This window comes from Cryptomeria japonica, chromosome 1 (assembly GCF_030272615.1).
Source record: "Cryptomeria japonica chromosome 1, Sugi_1.0, whole genome shotgun sequence".
NCBI lineage: Eukaryota > Viridiplantae > Streptophyta > Pinopsida > Cupressales > Cupressaceae > Cryptomeria > Cryptomeria japonica.
Genome location: NC_081405.1, coordinates 437,641,426 through 437,662,679, shown reverse-complemented (window position 1 = coordinate 437,662,679; position 21,254 = coordinate 437,641,426).

Sequence of the window (21,254 nt, the reverse complement as noted above, 5' to 3'; positions counted from 1 at the left end):
TGGACACCAGTCATATAAGTCATGCGGATAGCCTCGATCCATTTGGTAAAATATTCTATAGCTGTAATAATGAACTTGTGTCCATTTGCAGATGTTGGGTGAATCTTGCCGATAAGATCCAATCCCCACTGAGAAAAGGGCCATGGAGATATGACAGAATGAAGCTCTTGGGCTGGTGCATGAATATAATTTCCATGGATCTGGCATTTGTAGCACTTTTTAACAAAATCATGAACATCTTTTTCCAGAGTGGGCCAATAATACCCAGCATGAATCAACTTTTTGGCTAAGCTTAGACCATTGAAATGGCCCCCACAAATACCATCATGAACCTCGTATAAAGCCGTTTGTGCTTTGTCAGAATCCAAACACCTGAGGAGGGTATGGTCAAAGGAACGGTGGTAAAGGGTGTCAGCGATGATGACATATTTGGCTGTCTGTCAAATAAAGGCTCGGTGTTGGTTAGCGAAAAAGTTAGGTGGTAAGGTTTGGGATTTCAAATACTGATATATGTCATTGTACCATGGGGAGTTGGGACCAACAAGAACACACATCACATTAGCTGTTGAAATGTCAAAAGAGGGGACCATCAATCGTTCAACCAAGAATTCACACTTGTCCATATTATGAGGCATATTCAACATGGAAGCAATCGTAGCCATTGCATCTGCCGACTTGTTTTTCATTCTTGGCACTTGACTGAAATGGATAGCTGTGAATTTTGTCTTGAAGAAATCTACCATGTTCTTATAAGGAATAAGCTTTTCATCCTTTGTTTCGTAGTCATCATTGACTTGTCGGAAGACTAGTTGAGAATCTCCATAGACTTGCAAATGCGTGATGTTCCAATGGACTGTGACTCGGAGTCCTGTGACCAGTGCTTCATACTCTGCAATGTTATTGGTATAGTGGAAAGTTATTATGTAAGACTTTGGAATAGCGTCACCTTGAGGGGTGACAAACAGGATACCTGCTCCGGACCCAAACTTAGTATGGGACCCATCAAAGTATAACTTCCATTCATTAGAAGATGTGAAAGCAAATACTGATTCATCTAGAAAATCGGTCAACATGGGATGATCGTTAGAAATAGGAGCGTCTGCAAGTTGATCTACTATGACTTGTCCTTTGATCGCCTTTCACTCCGTATACACAATATCAAATTCACTGAGCATCATGACCCACTTTGCTAGGCAACCTGTTAAAGCTGCTCGGCTAAGCAAATACTTTAAGGGATCAATTTTTGCAACCAACAATGTTTGGTGGCTTAACATATAATGTTGGAGCTTTTGTGTTGCAAACACCACTGCTAAACATGCCCTTTCAATAGTTGAATAATTTAGCTCATAGCCTACCAGTGTCCGGCTAATATAGTAAATAGCTCTTTCTTTGCCACTCTCATCTTGTTGGGCCAAGAGAACTCCTATTGCTGATTCAGTTGTAGAGATATACAATAAAAATGGCTTGCCATCGATAGGAGGCATTAGAATAGGCGGTGACAGCAAATAATCTTTGAGAGCTTGAAAGGCTGATTGGCATTGCTCAGTCCATTTAAAAGCGACACCTTTGTGCAATAGATGCTGGAATGGATGACATTTGTCAGCCAACTGAGCTATGAAGTAGTGAATTGATTGGAGCTTTCCTTGCAGACTTCTTAATTGCCGGAGGTTTGAAGGTGGAGGCATATCCATTATTGCTTTGACCTTGGCGAGGTCGACCTCAATGCCTCGGTGGGAAACAATGTATCCTAGTAATTTGCCAGCTGTAACACCAAAGACACACTTCTTTGGATTGAGCCTGAGTTTGTAGGTCTCCATTCTATCAAAGATTGGGCCCAGGATGGCTAGATGACTATCTCTGGTAACAGATTTGCATAACAAGTCATCAACATAATCCTCCATCAAAGTATGCATGAAATCATGAAAAATTATCGTCATTGCTCTTTGATATGTTGCACCGTCATTTTTGAGACCAAAGGGTATCACATTCCAACAATAGGTGCCCCAAGCACAGGTGAATGCGGTCTTATGTTGATCTTCAGGTGCAATGCGGATTTGATTGTAGCCTGAGAAACCATCCATTAGTGAAAGCATCTCATATCTAGCCATCATGTCCACTATGATGTCTATGTTTGGCAATGGAAAATCATCCTTAGGGCATGCTTTATTCAGGTCCCTAAAATCTGTGTAGATGCGGATGCCCCCAGTTACTTTACTAACTGGTACTAAACTTGAAATCCAATCTGCATAATCAATGGGTCTGATGAAGCCCACATCTAGTAATTTTTTTAATTCCACTTTGACCAAAAGAGCCACCTGAGGATGCATCTTTCTAAGCTTTTGTTTAACGGGCTTAGCATCTACTTTCAATGGCAAATGATGAAGGACTAACTCGGGGTCAAGGCCAGGCATATCTGCATAGGACCACGCAAAGCTGATCTTCTTCTCCAGAAAGAAATTGATAAAATCTATTTTCTCTTGTTTTGACAGGGAGGCTGCAAAGTGAATGACCTTAGGGTTATCAAGTGTTCCCAGATTGATTTCCTCGGTCATCTCCACCAGCAATGTTGATTTGTCTTGAATTGATAGGGGTACGTCCACTCTTCCACCTTTGGGTGCCTCAGAAAGGTTTTCACCCGCAGGTACGTCTTTTATTTTTACTTTTGTATGATCAGAGAGCGCCTTACGGTTTTCACTCAAAGATCTATTCTTTTGACTTTTTTCTTTTTCTTTTTCTTTTTCATGACTGGAAGAGGGAGTTGACTCCCCAAAATATGTTGTTGAATCCAGGTCGATAACAAATCCTGCCTTATGATCGCCCTGTGGTATGCCTTCCCGTAGTCCCAAGAATTCGGCAATTGCCTCATCATTTTGAAAACAGTCCAATGTGAGCGGTTCTTGTTGGTCATATTGGATAAGCTGGGGATAAATGAGGGGCATGTCATCATCAGTTGTAAAGATAGAGAGGGCTGATATGGTAAAAATGTGAACATCTCTGGTGTCACTATCTGAACTGCTGGTGTTGGATTCAGAGCTTGGATCCTAGAATGATTCTATCCAAGCATGAGGACATGTTTTAGGAAGAGGGGTTATTTCATGTTTTTCTTCCATAGGCAAATTATCAGGGTCAATGAAGATATTGTCAAGGGCATAGGAGCTAGAAGAAAAAGAACTCCACTCCCATTCATTATAATCAGTCTCGGGTCGGGTATCCTTAGGTGTTATTTCATCATCTGAATCACGCCCTTTTTGACATGTGGACATTTTGGTAGATGTGGATCCAAATTGTAACGGTACAAAACCTAACCCTAAAGTTGGGGGTCACCTCTTGGGTATGACAGGTTCTAATCTTCCATTGTTGTTCAGGCCTAAGCCACTGCAGCCATCATATCCTTTCTTCTGCAGCATAGTAAATCCTTTGCCATATAATTCCACTAGCAACTTGTCAAGTGGGGTTTCAATTGGATCCTTATAGAGCCAATCTATGACATCATCATCTACAGTTTCTTTGTCAAGTTCTCCCCATCTTGTAAATGTAGTAGGAGGCTGATATTGAATAATGACCTTGGGTTCCTTTTGCAATAAATGCAGTTTTCCATATGATTTCAGAGATATTGGCAAATTCTCGATGAGGAATGTTTGGTCCATTGAATATTCTCCACACCCTTGATCCTGTATCTTCAGTTTTCCTTTGACAACATCTAACAATGCATTGGGATCCACATAAATGTCTGATTTGGCCTCTCTATTGACTGGGACTTGCTGCCGAGGAGTATCCTTTAGGGTAGCACAAAACTGGAATGGATTAGGATCTCCTGGAATTGTTATCTCAGTTCCATTGTAAGGATATTTTAGACATTGATGATAAGTGGATGGAACCGCTTTCATGGCATGGATCCATGGATGGCCAAGGATCATATTATAAGGGAGGTCAAGGTCTAGGACTTGTAGGAAAGTGTTTTCTGTCACTGGACCAACTCTAATAGGCAAGGTAATTATCCCTTTGGATGGGCGCTCAGCATCATCATAGGCTTTGATTGTTATTCTTTTAGAAGCATCAATGTCATTTTCTATATATCCAAGGCCAATGACCACTCTCAAGGTGCAGATATTAAGACCTGCTCCACCATCTATCAATACTCGTCGGATTTTGCAATTATGGACAAAGACTTCTAGGTGCAAAGGGTCATTATGGGGAAGCTTATCAGGTGAGATATCACTATCAGAAAATGCGACACTTTGGGAAATGGCTAAATGTCCAATCCGCGCTTGAAATTGGTCAACATCAATATCTGTCGGGATAGTGGACTCAGTCAAAGCTTTATCTAGGACTACACGATGCATGGGAGACATTTTCAACAACTCTAGAATGGATATTTGTGCAGGTGTTTTTCCTAGATGATCCAAAAGATTATACTGACTTGCAGGAGTTGGCTTGGGAGGAGCTGCAGGAGCTCCTTTCAGGACTATTTTGGATCGATGAGTGGTGACTGCGCAAGAAGGATCTTGTCCCTTTATTCTCAGGGTGGAAACATACTCATTTGATGCACGAAAACAATTAATGACATTGTTATAACCAGTATTTGCATAATTGGTCATTTGAGCAAAGTTGGAAGAAGACGCTTTACCCTTGTCATGATCAAGCAAAGGAGTTATGAAAATAGTATGATCAGTGGTAGAGGTTGGATGGGGTGGATCTACCTCAATTACTCCTTTCTCTAATAAATCTTGAATCATATGTTTCAATTGAAAACATGATGCAGTTTTATGTCCTTTGGACCGATGATACTCACAGTACGCATTATCATTCCACCAATGCGGTTTTACCGCTGGTTTTGCCTTGATTTCTAGTAGCTTAATAAATTTTGCTTGTATCAATTGTCTCATTACTGATTCAATAGGCTCTCCCAATGGTGTAAATTGTCGAGGAGGCCCATCTCGCGATCAGAAGGGTTTGCGCTGCTGGTTTTGTTGTTGGCCTTGTTGTTGATTATATTGTTGAGTATGCTATTGTTGAGCATGCTGTTGGTATTGCGGTTGTTGAGTAACATTGCTCACTGGTGCTTGATTTTGTTCCATAGTTGACATATTAGGAACACTCAATTTCTAAATTGTGAATGGGGGTTGATTTGCATTCACCGCTCATGCATCAACAACTCCATCATTAGTGACATTCTTGTTCTTATACCAAAATTTGTTTCTATCCCCCGAATAATTGGTGTTGTCATTGTCTTTATTGAGCTTGATAATTCCTTTAGCTACAAGAGTTGTCTCAATGCTCATTCCTTTCTTAATGAGTTTCTCTATAGTACTAGGACTTTACAGTTTTAGCTCATACATCATTTATGGGACCAAATTCTGGATAAACAGATTCACTTGTTGTTCTTCAGGTATATCGAGAGAAGAACGACTATACAAGCTTCGCCATCATTGCAAGAAAGTCACTAATGATTCACCTTGCTTTTTCTTGGTGTTGCATAAATTTGACATGGTCACATCACTATCGATGTTGAACGTGAAATGAGATAAAAACTTTTGAGCCAATTTTGACCAAGTCTTTATATTTCCTGGCAGATGTGAATACCAATCCATAGCTTGTCCCGTTAGACTTCGTGCAAACAATCGCATTAAATATGTCTCCTCATAGCTTTCTTCAGTACATGCTGCAAAAAATGCTTGAATATGATCTTTTGGATTGCCATTCCCTTTATATTTCTCAAAGTTAGGTGCCTCAAAATGCTTAGGGAATGGAGGCATGTATACACTCTTGTCAAATGGATTAGGATATAAATCTTGATTTGTATACAACTTTTTTGTTCCTTTAGTTTCTAATGCATCAACTTTTCATTGCAACTTCTCAAGTTGTTGCGCAATTGTATCAGATTCTAGAGGTCCATCATTAATCCCGGTTGGTATTCTTTGTCGATACATCACATTTTCGATCGGTTGTTGATACTCTGAAATGGTTGTTTTTGGTGTCTCCGGCATATAAAGTTCTTGGTACATCTCTTGTTGTTGCGGTTGTGCTATGCCTTGATATCGACCTTGTTGTTGTGCTTCTTGGAGCCTAGGTTGATATTGCAATTGAGTAGGTTGTTGATATTGCACAGGCACCAATTGTGGTTGTGAAGTAGGATAACTTGTTTGCCTTGGCACATATTGTGGCACATGTTGGTGTTGAAGCTAACGGATCAGAATTTGTTGACTTTGTGCCAATTTTTGTCATGGTGTATATCCCATCATTTGTAAAAAACTTTGTTTAGATGGTTTTCGTTGCTTCTCCTTAGGATGGGGTATAGCACTTGCATTAACTTGCTGTGTTGTTTGTCCAATCCATTGTGATGGTTGTAAGTTTGCATTAACTTGTAATGGTGCCGAAGGTACTGCAATTTGTTGTCGAATGCGAAATTGTTGTTGTTGCACATTGCTAGTTTGCACATTCGATTGTACCTTTTGTATATTACTCAATTGTTGCAACAATTGTTGTTGGTGCAAACCACTATCCATAGCTCTTTGTGTCGCCATTATCGAAGGATTTGTCGCAATAGTGTTTGGCAAAGATATTGAACTTAACGGGACATAAGAACTTTGTTGCATCATGGAATTATTTTGGACATTGGTGATATCAGGCATTCCAGTTGTGAAGCTTTCTTGCATCTTAGATTTTGATCCAATTTTATGCATGTAAGGAACCACTTCTTGTTGAGGGACAGCTGTGAATACTTGCGTGTTCTTCATTTGATCTTGTGTTACAAGTGTTGCATTGAATAGTGGATTATTTATTGTCTCAAATGGTGACTTCTGAGGAATAGTCACTATCAATGCCTTTGAAGCACATTTACTCATCAATGTAGGTTGAGTTGCTTGTTGTGCATTTTCTTCATTTGGATGCGGGGAAAAACTTAACAACTCACCGCTTTGTTGTTCTTGCACATTGATTTGGTCAATTGAAGAGGTCACATTACTCATCATGTTAAGATACTTTTGTGGAAACATCTTAAAGACCTTGTTCAAGAACTTATCCATCTTTTTTGTTATCTTTGGATCTTGAAGGAACATGTCAACATCATCAGAAGCATCGGAATCGGATGAAGAATCTGGTTGGACATTTGGATTCATTTCTTGTTGGATGCCTTGATCTGAACCAAATCCTTGCGAAAGAGTTTGTTCTTCATATAATGTTTGAGTTTGAATGTCATGTTGCAAGTTTCGTTGATTCCAATTGAAAGGTGCACTTCCTCTGGGAGTTGGTGGGACACTCCCATGTCCTTGTTTCATAGGTACAAACACTGGTTCATATAATGGAGGTGGTCCAAGTTGAACCATTCCATATGGTGGTAGAGATGTGTTTGATGAACCTTCGATTTGCACTATTTGACTAGTTTGAAACTGCGAATTTGCTATGTTGTCCATGGGTTGATACGTTGGTTCGCCCATCTTTTTTAGATTTTGATCTTGTCTCAACAGGCATGTCACTTATGTAAAATGTAATGTTTTTTGGAATTTTTCAAGGACAATATATGCTATGCAACTAAATGCAAACTTGAATAGATGAAAATGCAATCTATGTTTTTGGTTGTTTTTGGAGATTTTGACAAACTTATGAATGCAAATCTAAGAGAGGGACCCTTAGGAAATTGGAATGATATCTAGACCTCAAAGGACAAAAGGACTTAAGTGACAAAAGGACAAAATGACAAAGTCTCCCCTATATGCTTGGATACTAAGCTAGGTTTGACCAAATGATATTGATGACAAAAGGACAAAAGATTTGATAAGGTCTAGACTTCTTAACAATGACTTAGGGTTTATCAAAGATTTGGATTACTCAAGTATGACAAAACCTAGTTTTTGAGACTATATGCAAAGGGACAATTAATATGCAAGTGACCCTAATATGATATGATAATGACCTAAGCTTAATGAAGAGACCTAGGGTATGCAAACATGAATGTATGACAATGGTATGACTTTAATGCCAGAGGACACATGCAAATGGATGACCCTTATTGATATGCAAAGGAGTATGACCTAGGTGAAACCTAACCTTGGTAATTGACAATGAACTTTGCAAAATGCAACCTAGGATGAACCTAAATGTAAGTGACATGCATGTTGAGACAAGATTTTGAACAATATTTGACAACCATGTTTTAAGATGAGTTTTGAATCATTCCCTTCTCACGATTATCACTTTCTTGCAAAAGCAAAGTGGTCGAGAAGGCAAGCCCTCTAAAGGTGACAAACAAATAAAGACACGAGCATGGTATCGAAGATCTGGATTTCTGATCACCCTAAGAAGGATGAGAGCATACTCTCCTACTCCAATGTCACACTCAACAATCAAAGCAAAAACATATTCATTCCAACCTATTTAGAAATCACTAGGTGCCTAAAACATTAATGACAAACACCAAGTTTAGTTGTTTCTCCAAGGCAACCTGCAAAACCCAAGTTAGAAGTTTGATATATTTATTCTTTGACTATCGATTCTGCATAACACATGTTAGTAGTCTCATTTGTTGTCTTTTCCATGCATGTGCCAAGATGCTGCATAGATAATTAGTACCAAAAACCAAAACACAGAAAACAGAATGCAAAAACAAGACAATTTCCAAGTAAAACACTGCATTTTTACCTCTGTTCTGGACTTTACACAGGCGCAGAAGTCATGACACAGGCATAGAAGTCATGACATAGGCACAAAATGTCTTCAACACAGGTGCAGAATGCTTAACACAGGCGCAGGTTGTCTCACACAGGCGCAGAAGTCTCCAGAAAGCCCTATACTGCCCTGTTTTTGGGTTTTTGACCTACAAATCAACTCAAAAGCACTCAAAAACATAGTAAAGGGGTTAGATGGTTAGTGTTCACATTGGGTTCACCAATTAATGTAGCATAGGAAATAGGAAATCATCACAAACAATATAAACATACTAATCTAGCTCAATCACGAAATCACAATTGCAATGATCTATCCTAATTACATCCAATAGAGACATAAAGACAAAACATTCAAAGTAAATACTATGCAAACTAGATGTGGATATAAATGCTTCCTTCATGCAACTCCATTGTTCTTCTTTACTCTCCAAATAGTTTTTGTTGTGGATCTCACCTACAAGTGCACATACATGATTGAAAGCAAGTAGGTAAGAAAATTGCTCAAAAGTACTCGAAGCATGATTGATTAGAAATTTGATAATCTGATTAGGGATTAGATTGAAGAAATTCATCCAATTTATAGAGAAATTGGAGAAAAGGATCAAATTAGCATGATAATGATTCAAATGGAAATTTAAATCAAGAATAGCAAAGTTATGACATGTGTATGACAAATTTCTATGCAAGGATTTATGACAATTTTATGACAATTTATGACAAATTGCTATGCAAGGATTTATGACAAGATTTATGACAATTGCTATGTCATTCCCATGAATTTAGGAGAGAAATAGGAGGAAATTAAAATTAAGAATTTAGAAAATTAGAAAATTAGAAAATTAGAAAAAGAGGAATTAAGAAAAATAGGAAATTAAGAAATTAGGTAAATTAATTAATAATTTGTCATTTATTAATTAATTCACAAAGAGGAATAATTAGCCAATTAAATGAACATTTAATTGTAATGAGAAGACTTAGGATAAATAAATAATTTATTAATCCTAGAGAGAGAAATGACAAACAAGGTTAAATGATTAAATCATAAAACCCTAGAAGACGAATTAACAATGCAAGGATGACAATTAGGTCTTGACAAAAGATAATTGATGTCGATTCGATCATGATTTTGAATTGATAAATGATTTGATTGATAAATGAGCCAATTGATGAGGAACAATGACAAATTGATCCAAATTTATATGATTGAGAAGGACGACGATCGATGACAAATCGATCATAAAATGACAAGATTGACAAGTTGATAAGGATCGACCAAAATCATGACTGAAAGTTGTTATCGACAAGACCAAATTTGAGAGTGTGATGAATGAAGAATGTAGAAGAATGAATCGATGCTCATAAATGATAAAGACCAAGTGCAAATCATAGGAGAAATGTTAATGCGACGCAAAAACCTAAAATGAGGCAATGCGCAAATGTTAAAGTATGACTCCGCAAGCGTTGACCATTTTTAGTTGTCTACACATTGAACTCAAAGTCAACCACATACACTTTAATTGAATTTGAATTTAATCACATAACATTGCATTCATTTAAGTATAATTCATGCATCATAAACAAATTATAAGATTATCAAATATAATCATCACATAGAATTGCATCCCAATCATGCATCACATAGAAAGCATAAATAAAATCATTTAGACTACATAATAGAAAAATGCACCTCCAATAAACACAAAGAATATAAACCACTGTCAAAACTACATATCATGTATAACTCAAAAATGATAATGTTTTAGAGTATACAACAAAAACCCAATGACTCAAAAAACATCATCAATAATTATCAACCGACACTACCCAAATCACCAAGAGGGTCCTGCGTACTAGATCCTACCCTAAGGTGTCTTGATGGTGCCTGAGGTGGACCCATCACTCTCCCACTACTTGTGCCCTGACTCTATGAATGTGATCTCCTCTAAGATCAAGAGGCTCCATAGCTAGTTACTCTCTTACCCTTAGGGACAACTGCCTCATAATGATGATGCCAGTATGTTGTCTCGTATCCAGCATGGAATAACCTATTAGCCATCTAACATTCATTTGTACCAATAGAAAATATCTCTAATAAGATTCTACACACAAAAATGTCCTCAACATAGCCTCGTCTCACTCTCTTTGGAGACAATCCCTCTCTACAAAAAATATGATCCTTGTCTCTCCAAGACTGCATAATTCCAGTGAAATGGATCTCTATCATCACTCCACCTTTGCCTCAACCTCACCACCACATCCTCTAAACTCTAGATCTGCACTCTCATCACCTATGGATCATCATCATCATCACCATCTCCACCTCCCTCTGCAGCAAAAGCATCCTCAAGATTAGGCATATCTATGTCTTGTCTGCCCTCATCATCATCGTCCCCTCCATTGTTGGATGATCCAAAGGTAGAACCATCATTATCACCACTATCCTCTGAACTGCTAGACTTGGTGTCTCCATCGATGTCTAACTCCTCCTCCTCCTTATCCCCCTCATCCCCCTCCTCCTCCATATCCTCCTCCTCTCCCTCCCCATGGCCTCTGGTGCCTAATCTGTTATGGTGAGATAAGAATTGTGGGATCTATCAAAGGCACAACTCTATGCAATTCCCACCAACCATCATACTGAGGACTCATCCCTAAATTAGCTAACCCTATTTCCAAACACCACTATATTGCATGAAGTGAATCAAACTCAGCTACAACAACATGAGCTTGAATAAAAGCACCCCAGTCACCGATCTCATGGGTAACAAAAGTAAACTATGCAGTCACATCTGGTATACCTTGAACCTCTCCAAACTATCAAAGTACCCATCCTAGAAGATTTATATCAATAATCCATTGGGTATCCAAATCCCACCCAATAAGATACCTCTACTAACGATATAATGGTGAGTGATGAGCATCATCTGCCCAACCGAGGCAATCTAAATATGGTCACCAAGTAAAGTATTAAACAATCTCAAGTTGATGCCTCCAGTACAAGGTGTTCCTCAAACCCCTATATCTAATGCCTGGAGTGTACCTCTATGCATAAGGATACTCACCCTCAAGATCTACATGAATAGTTGGCCAAGAAATAGCTATATGCTCTCAAACCTAGACTTGGAGCAAAGTAACGCCACGTCCAATAGATATTTGCCTAAGGTATACAATGGCATGCATCTGGTAATATAAGGTCACAAGAAGACACTAACTTACAGAAAATACACGCCTATGAACAATCATATCATGGAGCACATGGCCCTATCCAACTAGAAATCCATGAGTCCTCCTATCAGGTATCAAAGGACCCACTACAATACTGCTCAAAGCTACAGTGAGATCATCATAGTCCATATGCTCCCACGATATCTCATACTAGTCTTGCATACGCAAATCCTTCTCAGTGCACTCGAAGAGATCACATAATCTAGTAATACCTAATCTGCACTTGTATACGACTCTGGCTCCATGTATCTGAATATGTAAAATACCCCAGACATCCTCTAAAGTAATCGATGCCTCACTAGTGGTTAAATGGAAAGAACAAGTCTCTGAATGCTAGTGCTCAACTAACATTGTGATCATGACCCTATTGGTCGTAACCTTAGGCAAATGCAATAAATGATACAAACCCACATGTTGGATCAAGGAAATATCCTCTGCAAGTAACTCATCTCAGCGGTGAAGACCATCAAGCTTCTTTTGTCTGCAAACCAGTACTCTCAAGTTCTCTTACAAATAAAAAATGAGGAAAAAGTCAAATAAATTATTTGCATGACAAATTAAAAATTTATAAATATTAAAAAAATAAAGTTTACAATGAATGCAAACTACTTATGTCAAATGTGAATCAATAAACACTAATGTGCATCATTTATACTGAATATGTCACATTAGAAGTGAATGCGAATTTACTAGAGTGAATGCATATTGATATACTCGAATGCGCAACAATAGATTATAACATGTATCATTTATAAGAATGCGCATTACTTAAAGCAAATGTGAATCAATAACAGTGAATGCGGTAAAATCGATAGTTGAATGCACATTAGTTAATAAATTTTTCTATGAGGAAATTTTCAAAAATTGGACAAAAACAGGTAAAAACGAGAATTTTTTTTGAAAAGCGTACCATGCATCCAGTCCCAGGTGGTCTTTGGTATGATAAGACTCGATTTGAGAAGTGAAATTGTGCTCGTTGACCGACCATGATCCTTGCAAAGTCACAAGAAAGCAAGAATATCAAATAAAAACTATATAAACTCAAAGAATGGAAATGAGCAAATGAAAGGCCTAAATCACTATTTGTAGCTCAAAATTAGGGGTTTTCCCACTCTAACAATCATGGATCCCTTGAACTTCAAATCACTTGTAGACCAATCAAACGGACTTGAAATCACACAAAACTTGACATGATTGCTCACTAGCATTGTATCGGAAAAACACCTAAAAGTGTCACCAATTTTTTGTTTTCTTTGAAACAACATCGTTTCAACATTGTCTCAAAGAGGGGAAAATATAGACACCTAAAAATGTCTCATTAATCACATATAATTATTCATCTTATTAATTAAGTAATTCTTTAATTATTTAACTAAGCTAATTATTCTTTTGAACTAACTCAATCATCACATTTCACATTACTAATCATTCAATTTCTATCTTTTAATCAATTCATCATCAACCCTCTTTGTTAAATATTAATTATTTAATTAATTACAATTAATTCTCTTAATTAAATAATATTTATTGTTTAATTATTCTCATTTCTAATGATTGAATAATTTTATTTAAATTATTTAATTAATTAATTCATTCCTCGAATTCCCCAAATTCACATTTCACCAAATCTGAATTTCAATAAATTTTAGTAAATCTCATGTGCATTTCATCATTCAAAAATAAAAATAAAAATAAAAATGAAAATGAATTCCAAATTCAAAGTCCTACAACACATGTTGAAAATCCTAACTGGTTCATCAAATTAGTTAACTCGGTTAACTCTCCAATCTCCCTTTTTCACTCTCAATCACCTTTTCTGACTAATCAATAAAATTAATCATCTCCCTAATCAATTCAGTCCACTAATCAATCAATTGAGTGAACTATCCAATCAATCTTGTTAACATATCAATCAATCCACTTAACTGATCAATCAAAATCAGTGAATTATCAATCAACACTTCAATTCCAAATCTCACCACATCTCACCTAAAAATATCTAAAAGCAAGGATTATTTCTCAATTTCAATCTAGAATCACTATCTTCAAAATAATTGTGTCTATCATATGTAGGAATCCTAGTGCAACACCTAAGAGCCACCTATCACACAATTCGGAGAAGAGCAATGGAAGCCACGATGCAAAATCAGGAGTTTGATTAGTTTAATTATTCAATTCTTGCATCTATATTTCATTGTCATTTAGGATTTGATTTTAATTGGATTAGTGTTTTTGATTCACTCTTATATGTCTAATTGATTATGATTAATTTCACCCCTAAAACAATAGGTACCTAAAACATAGATATATTTTATGTAATGTATAAGCATATAATCATAAGCCATACACGATAAAAAGATGGGTAAGGGGGAAGATGTGTGAATGAATTATCTTTGCTAATTAAACAAGGAATTATGGTCATCACAAAATTAAAGTATGACTATAAATTAGCATAGATGAGGTCCCAAATTCAATGTCTCACTTTGAATTATTTTTTAAAGTTTTTAATGTTTAGAAAATGTATATAAGGTCATGATAGTAATAAGATTTTTGCAAGTGAAAATTTACAAACAAGTGTAGGAGAAAAGGAAGGATTAATAACAAAAGAGTTCATTGATACATAAATTTATAGCATCATAAATTATATTCTTATACAATTTTGTCTTCTCCTAGCCCTCACCTTGTCTTTTCGGCCTCCAGTGCTCAATGTCTACTTTGATGTTGCTCATACCCAATTGAAATCTACATTTTTATCTCATGATCTAACCTTTATCCAATTTTGAGTTTTGATTGATAGGAATGGAATGCCCTAGTCCTAGCTCTAGACCAGGGTGCCTTGACTGCCCTGGTCCTCCCTATCGGGACCCAAAATAGGACCTCACAATGGTCACTTGATGTGGGCAAGAAATTCGGCTCCGTAATGGACTGCTCCAAAAATTCAAACGTTTAATGCATGATTAGGTATTAAAGAAATCCTACCCCTTAATTTCATAACTAGAAAATCATAAGTGAGTTCTCAATTGCACTCTAGCAAAATCAATTCAAGTCTATGTGAGCGAGAATTCAAGTATTAATTAAGCATTGAAGGAGAAGGTCAAATCAAGTTCAAACGTCATGTTCAAGCATCCATGATCAATCTTTTATCAAGACATTTAGTATGGTCTCCCAAACCTTTGCATGAAGATTCAAATAAACTTCAGGGTAAGTGCACCAAGATGGTGAACAAAATTGGGGATATAAGTGGCCACTATTTTCTTAAAAATCAACTAAACTTGAACTTGGAGGACCAATTTGAGACTCTTCTACTCAAAATTTAAAGTTACCAAAAGAACAGTAATTGTAGTATTCTTAATCTAGTTTCCAAACTACTATTTTTTTTTTAAAAATGGATAATATTAAGGTGGTAAAATCTTTTGCACACACAAATATTTCTATTTTTTCAATAAAACATAACATAGTGTCTAGTGTGTGCGTCAAAAAAGCTATAGTTACATTTAGCTATTTGAAAAACCCTTTGGTAGAAAGATAGTTAAGAGTGAGTACTAGAAGTTGTGAATTCTTTTGTAATTTTTTGTTTAGTATTATTTTTTAATGATTTTTCAAAGTGGGTGGATCCTAGAAATTAGGTACGTATTCATGCATGTCACATAACTTGCACCAAAATAATTGAAAATTTAATTTATATTTTTTTAAAGTGTAAATAATGAAGTGTATTTATAATATATAATTTGCTTCAAATTTGGACAAGTATAACTAAAAAGTTGTTAAACAATGGTACACATGTCTTTGAGAACTCTAGAGACACTGGTAAAAGAAATTAAAAATTAATATGTTAATTTTGTTCAAATCTAAAAAAAATATATGATTAGAATGATCAAAAGATGTGTGAAATTATGGTGGAAATTTTACAGATACCGACTTGATGACGACGAAGTTGAGAAACCAGATTTGAAGAAGAAAACACATAAAAAGGAGGGAAATAAGGCTCCCAATCCTCAACCTCATCATCCTAAGTAAAAGACTTAATGCATATGTGGAAAAAACCATTCATGTTTTTAATTTAAAAAACCCGATCGGGCTTTTATTTGTTAAAAACCCCATCAGGTTTTTAATGCGTAAGGAACCTGTAAGTGTTAACTTGTTTTAACGTCATACATGTGTATATATATATATGTATATGTGTATACACACACACACACACACACACAGATATATATATATGTACACATACATTTATATATGTGTGTGTGTGTGTGTTTATATAAATTTATCTATATACATGTATATCTATATATATATATATATACATATATATATATGTATGTATATATATATATATATATATGTATATGTATATATGTATATGTATATGTATATATGTATATGTATATGTATATGTATATATATATATGTGTGTGTGTGTGTATGTATATGCATATATATATATATGTGTATATGTATATGTATATGTATATGTATATGTATATGTATATGTATATGTATATGTATATGTATATGTATATGTATATATATATATATTTATAATATGTGTATGTATATATGTTTGATTTATATGTATTTATAATATAAGTATGTATATATATGTGTGTGTGTGTGTGTGTGTGTATCCATCCCCCTCTTCCCTCCCTAATCTCTCTCTCCCTTCTCTCTCTCTCTCTCATGTCAAAATTGGGTTTATAGTTCCAAAGTGGATTGACAAGACAGATGTTGAAGATCTCAAAGCAATATATGGTAGCCAATACAATGCATAGCTTCTTGATATTGTTATAATCCCCCCTTTACTCCACAAGAAGGTGGAATGGGTGAAGGAATCTTCTTGCTCACATTCACCCATAAGTGATTTTGTTTATGTCTAAAACTAAAAGACTTTTCATTTGTGAAGATGTACAAAATCAAAATCCACAAGTGAATGAAGTCTTTATGTCTAGGAAATAGAATTTTAGAATGTAAAGAATGAAGTCTTGGACAAGAGATAAATTATCTTGTCAAGGTTAAATTTAAAACAAAAGAGCAAGTTTTAAAGGAAGAATGGTTGCTTGATGATGTAAATTTTGTATATAGTCTCTAGTTGTTGTAGCAACTTTAGGTGCCACCTTCATCATAGGTTATATCTATATCATAACTTTTAAGAAACCATGGTCAATTTGGTAAGTACGTCTTCTCAATCCCACCAATCTCTCTCTCTCTCTCTCTCAATCTCTTTATCTCACCAAATTTTGTGGAAGGATGGGAAAATAGATTGCAGCTTTTTAGGCAAGCAATTGAAAATATGAAAGATTGCACACATTCTAGTTTGCCCTTCCAAGAAATGTTTGATGGCCTCTCCATAGTCGTGCATCCACAACCCTATGTAGGTACTCACTCTTGAACCCTACTTCTCACTTCTATCCTACATAAGATTTCTAAAGAAGATCTTCACCAAAATTTGAGACCATGGGATCCCATTAGAGCCCTCCACCAATAGCAAACATATAAGGGTGTTGTCATTGTCGATTACTTCAACATCAAACATGCAAAATAAGTCCTAATTGAAATACAACAAGGAAGGGCATTTATTGGTCATGGTTAGGGAATGGAAAGAAGAAAATAAATCTGGGCTAAGTACACCAGACCCACATCTTAGAACTAGGGCACACTTGTCATTTTCAATTTGGATACCACCATACCACCACACAGTATAAGATCCTACTTCCAACAATATGGTATGCTTAGAATATGCTTCCTCCCCCCCCTCTCTCTATTTCTGCCAAAGCTTTCACAATTAAAGTTTTTGCAATTTCCTATCCCATTGGTGAAGATTAAGTTGTAGTTTCTACAAGAGGAACATGAATGAATTCAAGAGTTATTTAGAAAAGCTTTCATAACTTAGGTCAAATGTGCTTGGTATCATAACACATGGATTGTATGGTATAACTATACTTTTTATTCTCAATGTATGATTCTCTTGGATCTCAAAAACTACTAGAAGAAATAAAGAAAAGGGAGGTGTTTGTTTCAAGTGTCTCTTTGTCACACAAGTAGTGGACATATCCAATGAATCTTTGAAATATAAGGTTATTGTAAAGGGGCCTCATGTGACCCTATGGGTTCAAACTAATTATTCGTATAAGGTTATTGTAAAGGGGCCTCATGTGACCCTATGGGTTTCATGTGACCCTATGGGTTCAAAAAAGTTTGACAATTTTTTGAACTTAGGGCACTCAAGAGATGGCACCGCTACAACATAAACCTACCTATCTGGACATATTTGCACTGACAGTTTGTGCCCATGATGAATAGAACGAAATTTCCCTTGTCTTGCAACTTTTCATTACATGCAACTAATAATATTTGCATCAAACAAAAAACTATTTCCCTAAGAAAATGGCTTTGATTCTTCAAAATCTGAGATAGGTTATTATAGAGGGACCTCATGTGACCATGTGGGTTCAAACAGATTATTTGAATGTGTCCCAGATTCTAAAAAATAACCCATCAAAGTTCAATATTTTTTTGAACTTAGGGAACTCAAGAGATGGTGTCACTATAGTATGACCTTAAATGTTCTAGTGAATTGGGAAGCAAAATATGACCATGCCTAGCATAAACCTCCCTACCTAGACATGTGCTAGGATAACTGGTGAAAAACTAAGAGAGGGGGTGAATTAGTTGTTGATAGATTATATCATTAAATCCACTTAATAACCTTTAACCAGATTAAGTACCGGTAAAGCAAAAACAGATATCGCTAAGCAATAAAACTTAATAATGAAACAGATAATCAACACAATGCAATCATACAACATAACACCATGATTTGTACATGGAAAACCCAGAAAGGGAAAAACCATAGTGGGAAGCCTACCCACAGTCAGATGATACTTCTATAGAAAGTATGTGATGCAATGAGGGACCTGCACATGCAGAAGGCACACCACCTAGAGCATACTGCTCATTACAAAAGAGTCTCACTAACTACAAAGAGGCAACAACCATCTCAAGATGAATGGACAATAATCCAGAATAATGAACTGCCAAAGATAGCATCTAACATGCCTGATTACAGTCCTAATTAAGCTCAATATAGGAGGCCTTTGACCTCTTCCTTAATCCCAATTCGATCACCTATGATTGACCAAATCTCCTTCGCATATGATATTGCATTCCAAGACCACGATACTTATTCCATTCCCATACCCTTGATCTACAATGAGATCTTACATCAATTTATACAAACCCTAAGGCCTAAGCCAATTAGGTCAGCCACTTAAAAAATATTACAATAAGATCATTACATAAATCCATATTACAATGATATGCCATGTCAGCTTAAGACCAAAACAATAATAAGCAATCCATAGAACATCCCAAAACATCCCGGTAACATGTAGAGAACACGTTATCATGATATTGGTCCATAACCTAGATAGGTACCAGACCTATTTTAGGTACACCATGCCAAAGCAATGTCTTCAAGCAATTAAAGCACGATCAAAGAATATCTTTAGCATCCTAAAATCCATCTAGAAGCCACACCAACATCACTTATGCATCCTATCAAGATTCCTCAGTGAAAGCTCTATCGGTTAAACCTTAAACCAATGTCGATAAGAGTGTATGGTATCATCTGATTACTAAGTCAATACCAACTTACCAAAACATGCTCGAGGAGAATATAACACATAAAACCAAACATACTCTATTGATCCAAACATGTTAGAAGTATCCAAGAGATAGTCTCTTCTGCCAGTAACACTAGATCTTCTACTGGTAACCAAAACCTGTCTATCGGTAACCAACCATAATAGCTAGTGTTGACATCACTTACAAAACATCAATACAATACATAATCAATTCATCCATAATGCCAATAATATCTCCCTTTGGAATTGATGAACACTAGATGTGAAAAACATCTAAGTACCAAAAAATGCCAAACAAGTCTCCCCCTATGGAAGACAACCAACAATCTCCTGAATATCAATAATTCTCCCCCCGTGAATGATATCTCTATAAGGTTCTAAATTTATTTTTCACATCACTATCTCTCCCCCTTTGACATCAATGCCAAAAATCTGACAAAAATATCAAAGTAAAAATATAAACCTCTGAATCTCAAAGATGACTACTCCTCCTGAGTAGTAGCATCACTCATCAATGCCAAAATGAATAATATCTCTGATAATGCATGCTAGATTGATGACAAACTGCATCAATCAAGTCTCAGCTGGAGGGGCAGAAACCCCTAACCTATCTCTCAAATACTCAAATGATTCTTTAGACAATGGTTTAGTGAATATATCTGCAATTTGTTCTTTAGTGTTTACATAAATCAATTTGACTTCCTTTCCTTCTACCTTGTCCTTCAGAGTTATACTTTATTGATATATATTTAGTCTTAGAGTAAAATACTGGATTCTTAGACATGTCAATAGCTACAAAATTATCACAATAGATAACTATCGATTCACTACAATTGAGCTTGATATCCTTCAACATTTGCTTCATCCACAAGAATTGAGTGCAATTAGTTGTTGCTGCAACATATTCAACTTCTGCAGTAGATAAAGAAATGTATAATTGTTTTTTGTTGATCCATGAAACCAGTTTCTTTCCAAGAAAGAAAGCTCCACTAGAAGTGTTCTTCCTATCATCAGTATCTCCTACCCAATCTGAGTTAGTATATGCACATAAAGTGAAATCATCATTTTTAGAATACCATAAACCATATTCTGTTGTTCCTTGCAAATACCGAAATATCCTCTTTACTGCACATTCATGATTTTCTTTGGGATTACTTTGATATCTTAAAACAATACTTACTGCATTCATAATATCTGGTCTAGTCTAAGTTAAATATAACAGACCACCAGTCATAGACTTTTACCTTGTCAGATTTATCAGTGTAGAAGTATCCTTGATAGATAATTTCTCGCTTGTCACCATAGGAGTACTTACCAGTTTGGAATTATCCATACCAAACTTCTTCAACAATTCCCTTAGAAAGGCAACCCTGGGAAGTTTGGTGGTGGAGGAGTCATAAAAAATGCTCAAGGTGTCTATATTGCGGCTAAAGGAAACCCTGGGAAGTCTGGTGGTGGAGTCATCAGAAATGCTCAAGGTGTCTGTATTGCAGGTATTTCTTCTCCTTTTGGGGTCCAAAATAATCATGTGGCTAAAGCTTTGGCCATGCTAAAAAGCCTCCAGGTTGCTCAGGGATTCAAATTTTAAAAAAATTGGCTAGAAAGGGACTCCCTAAATATCATCCAGGCCTTTAAAGGTACTAGTTCTGTTTCTTAGAATATTACTAACTTAGTTGAAAGTGCTAAAAAATTATTAAATAACTATGTTAGTATTATCATAACTCAT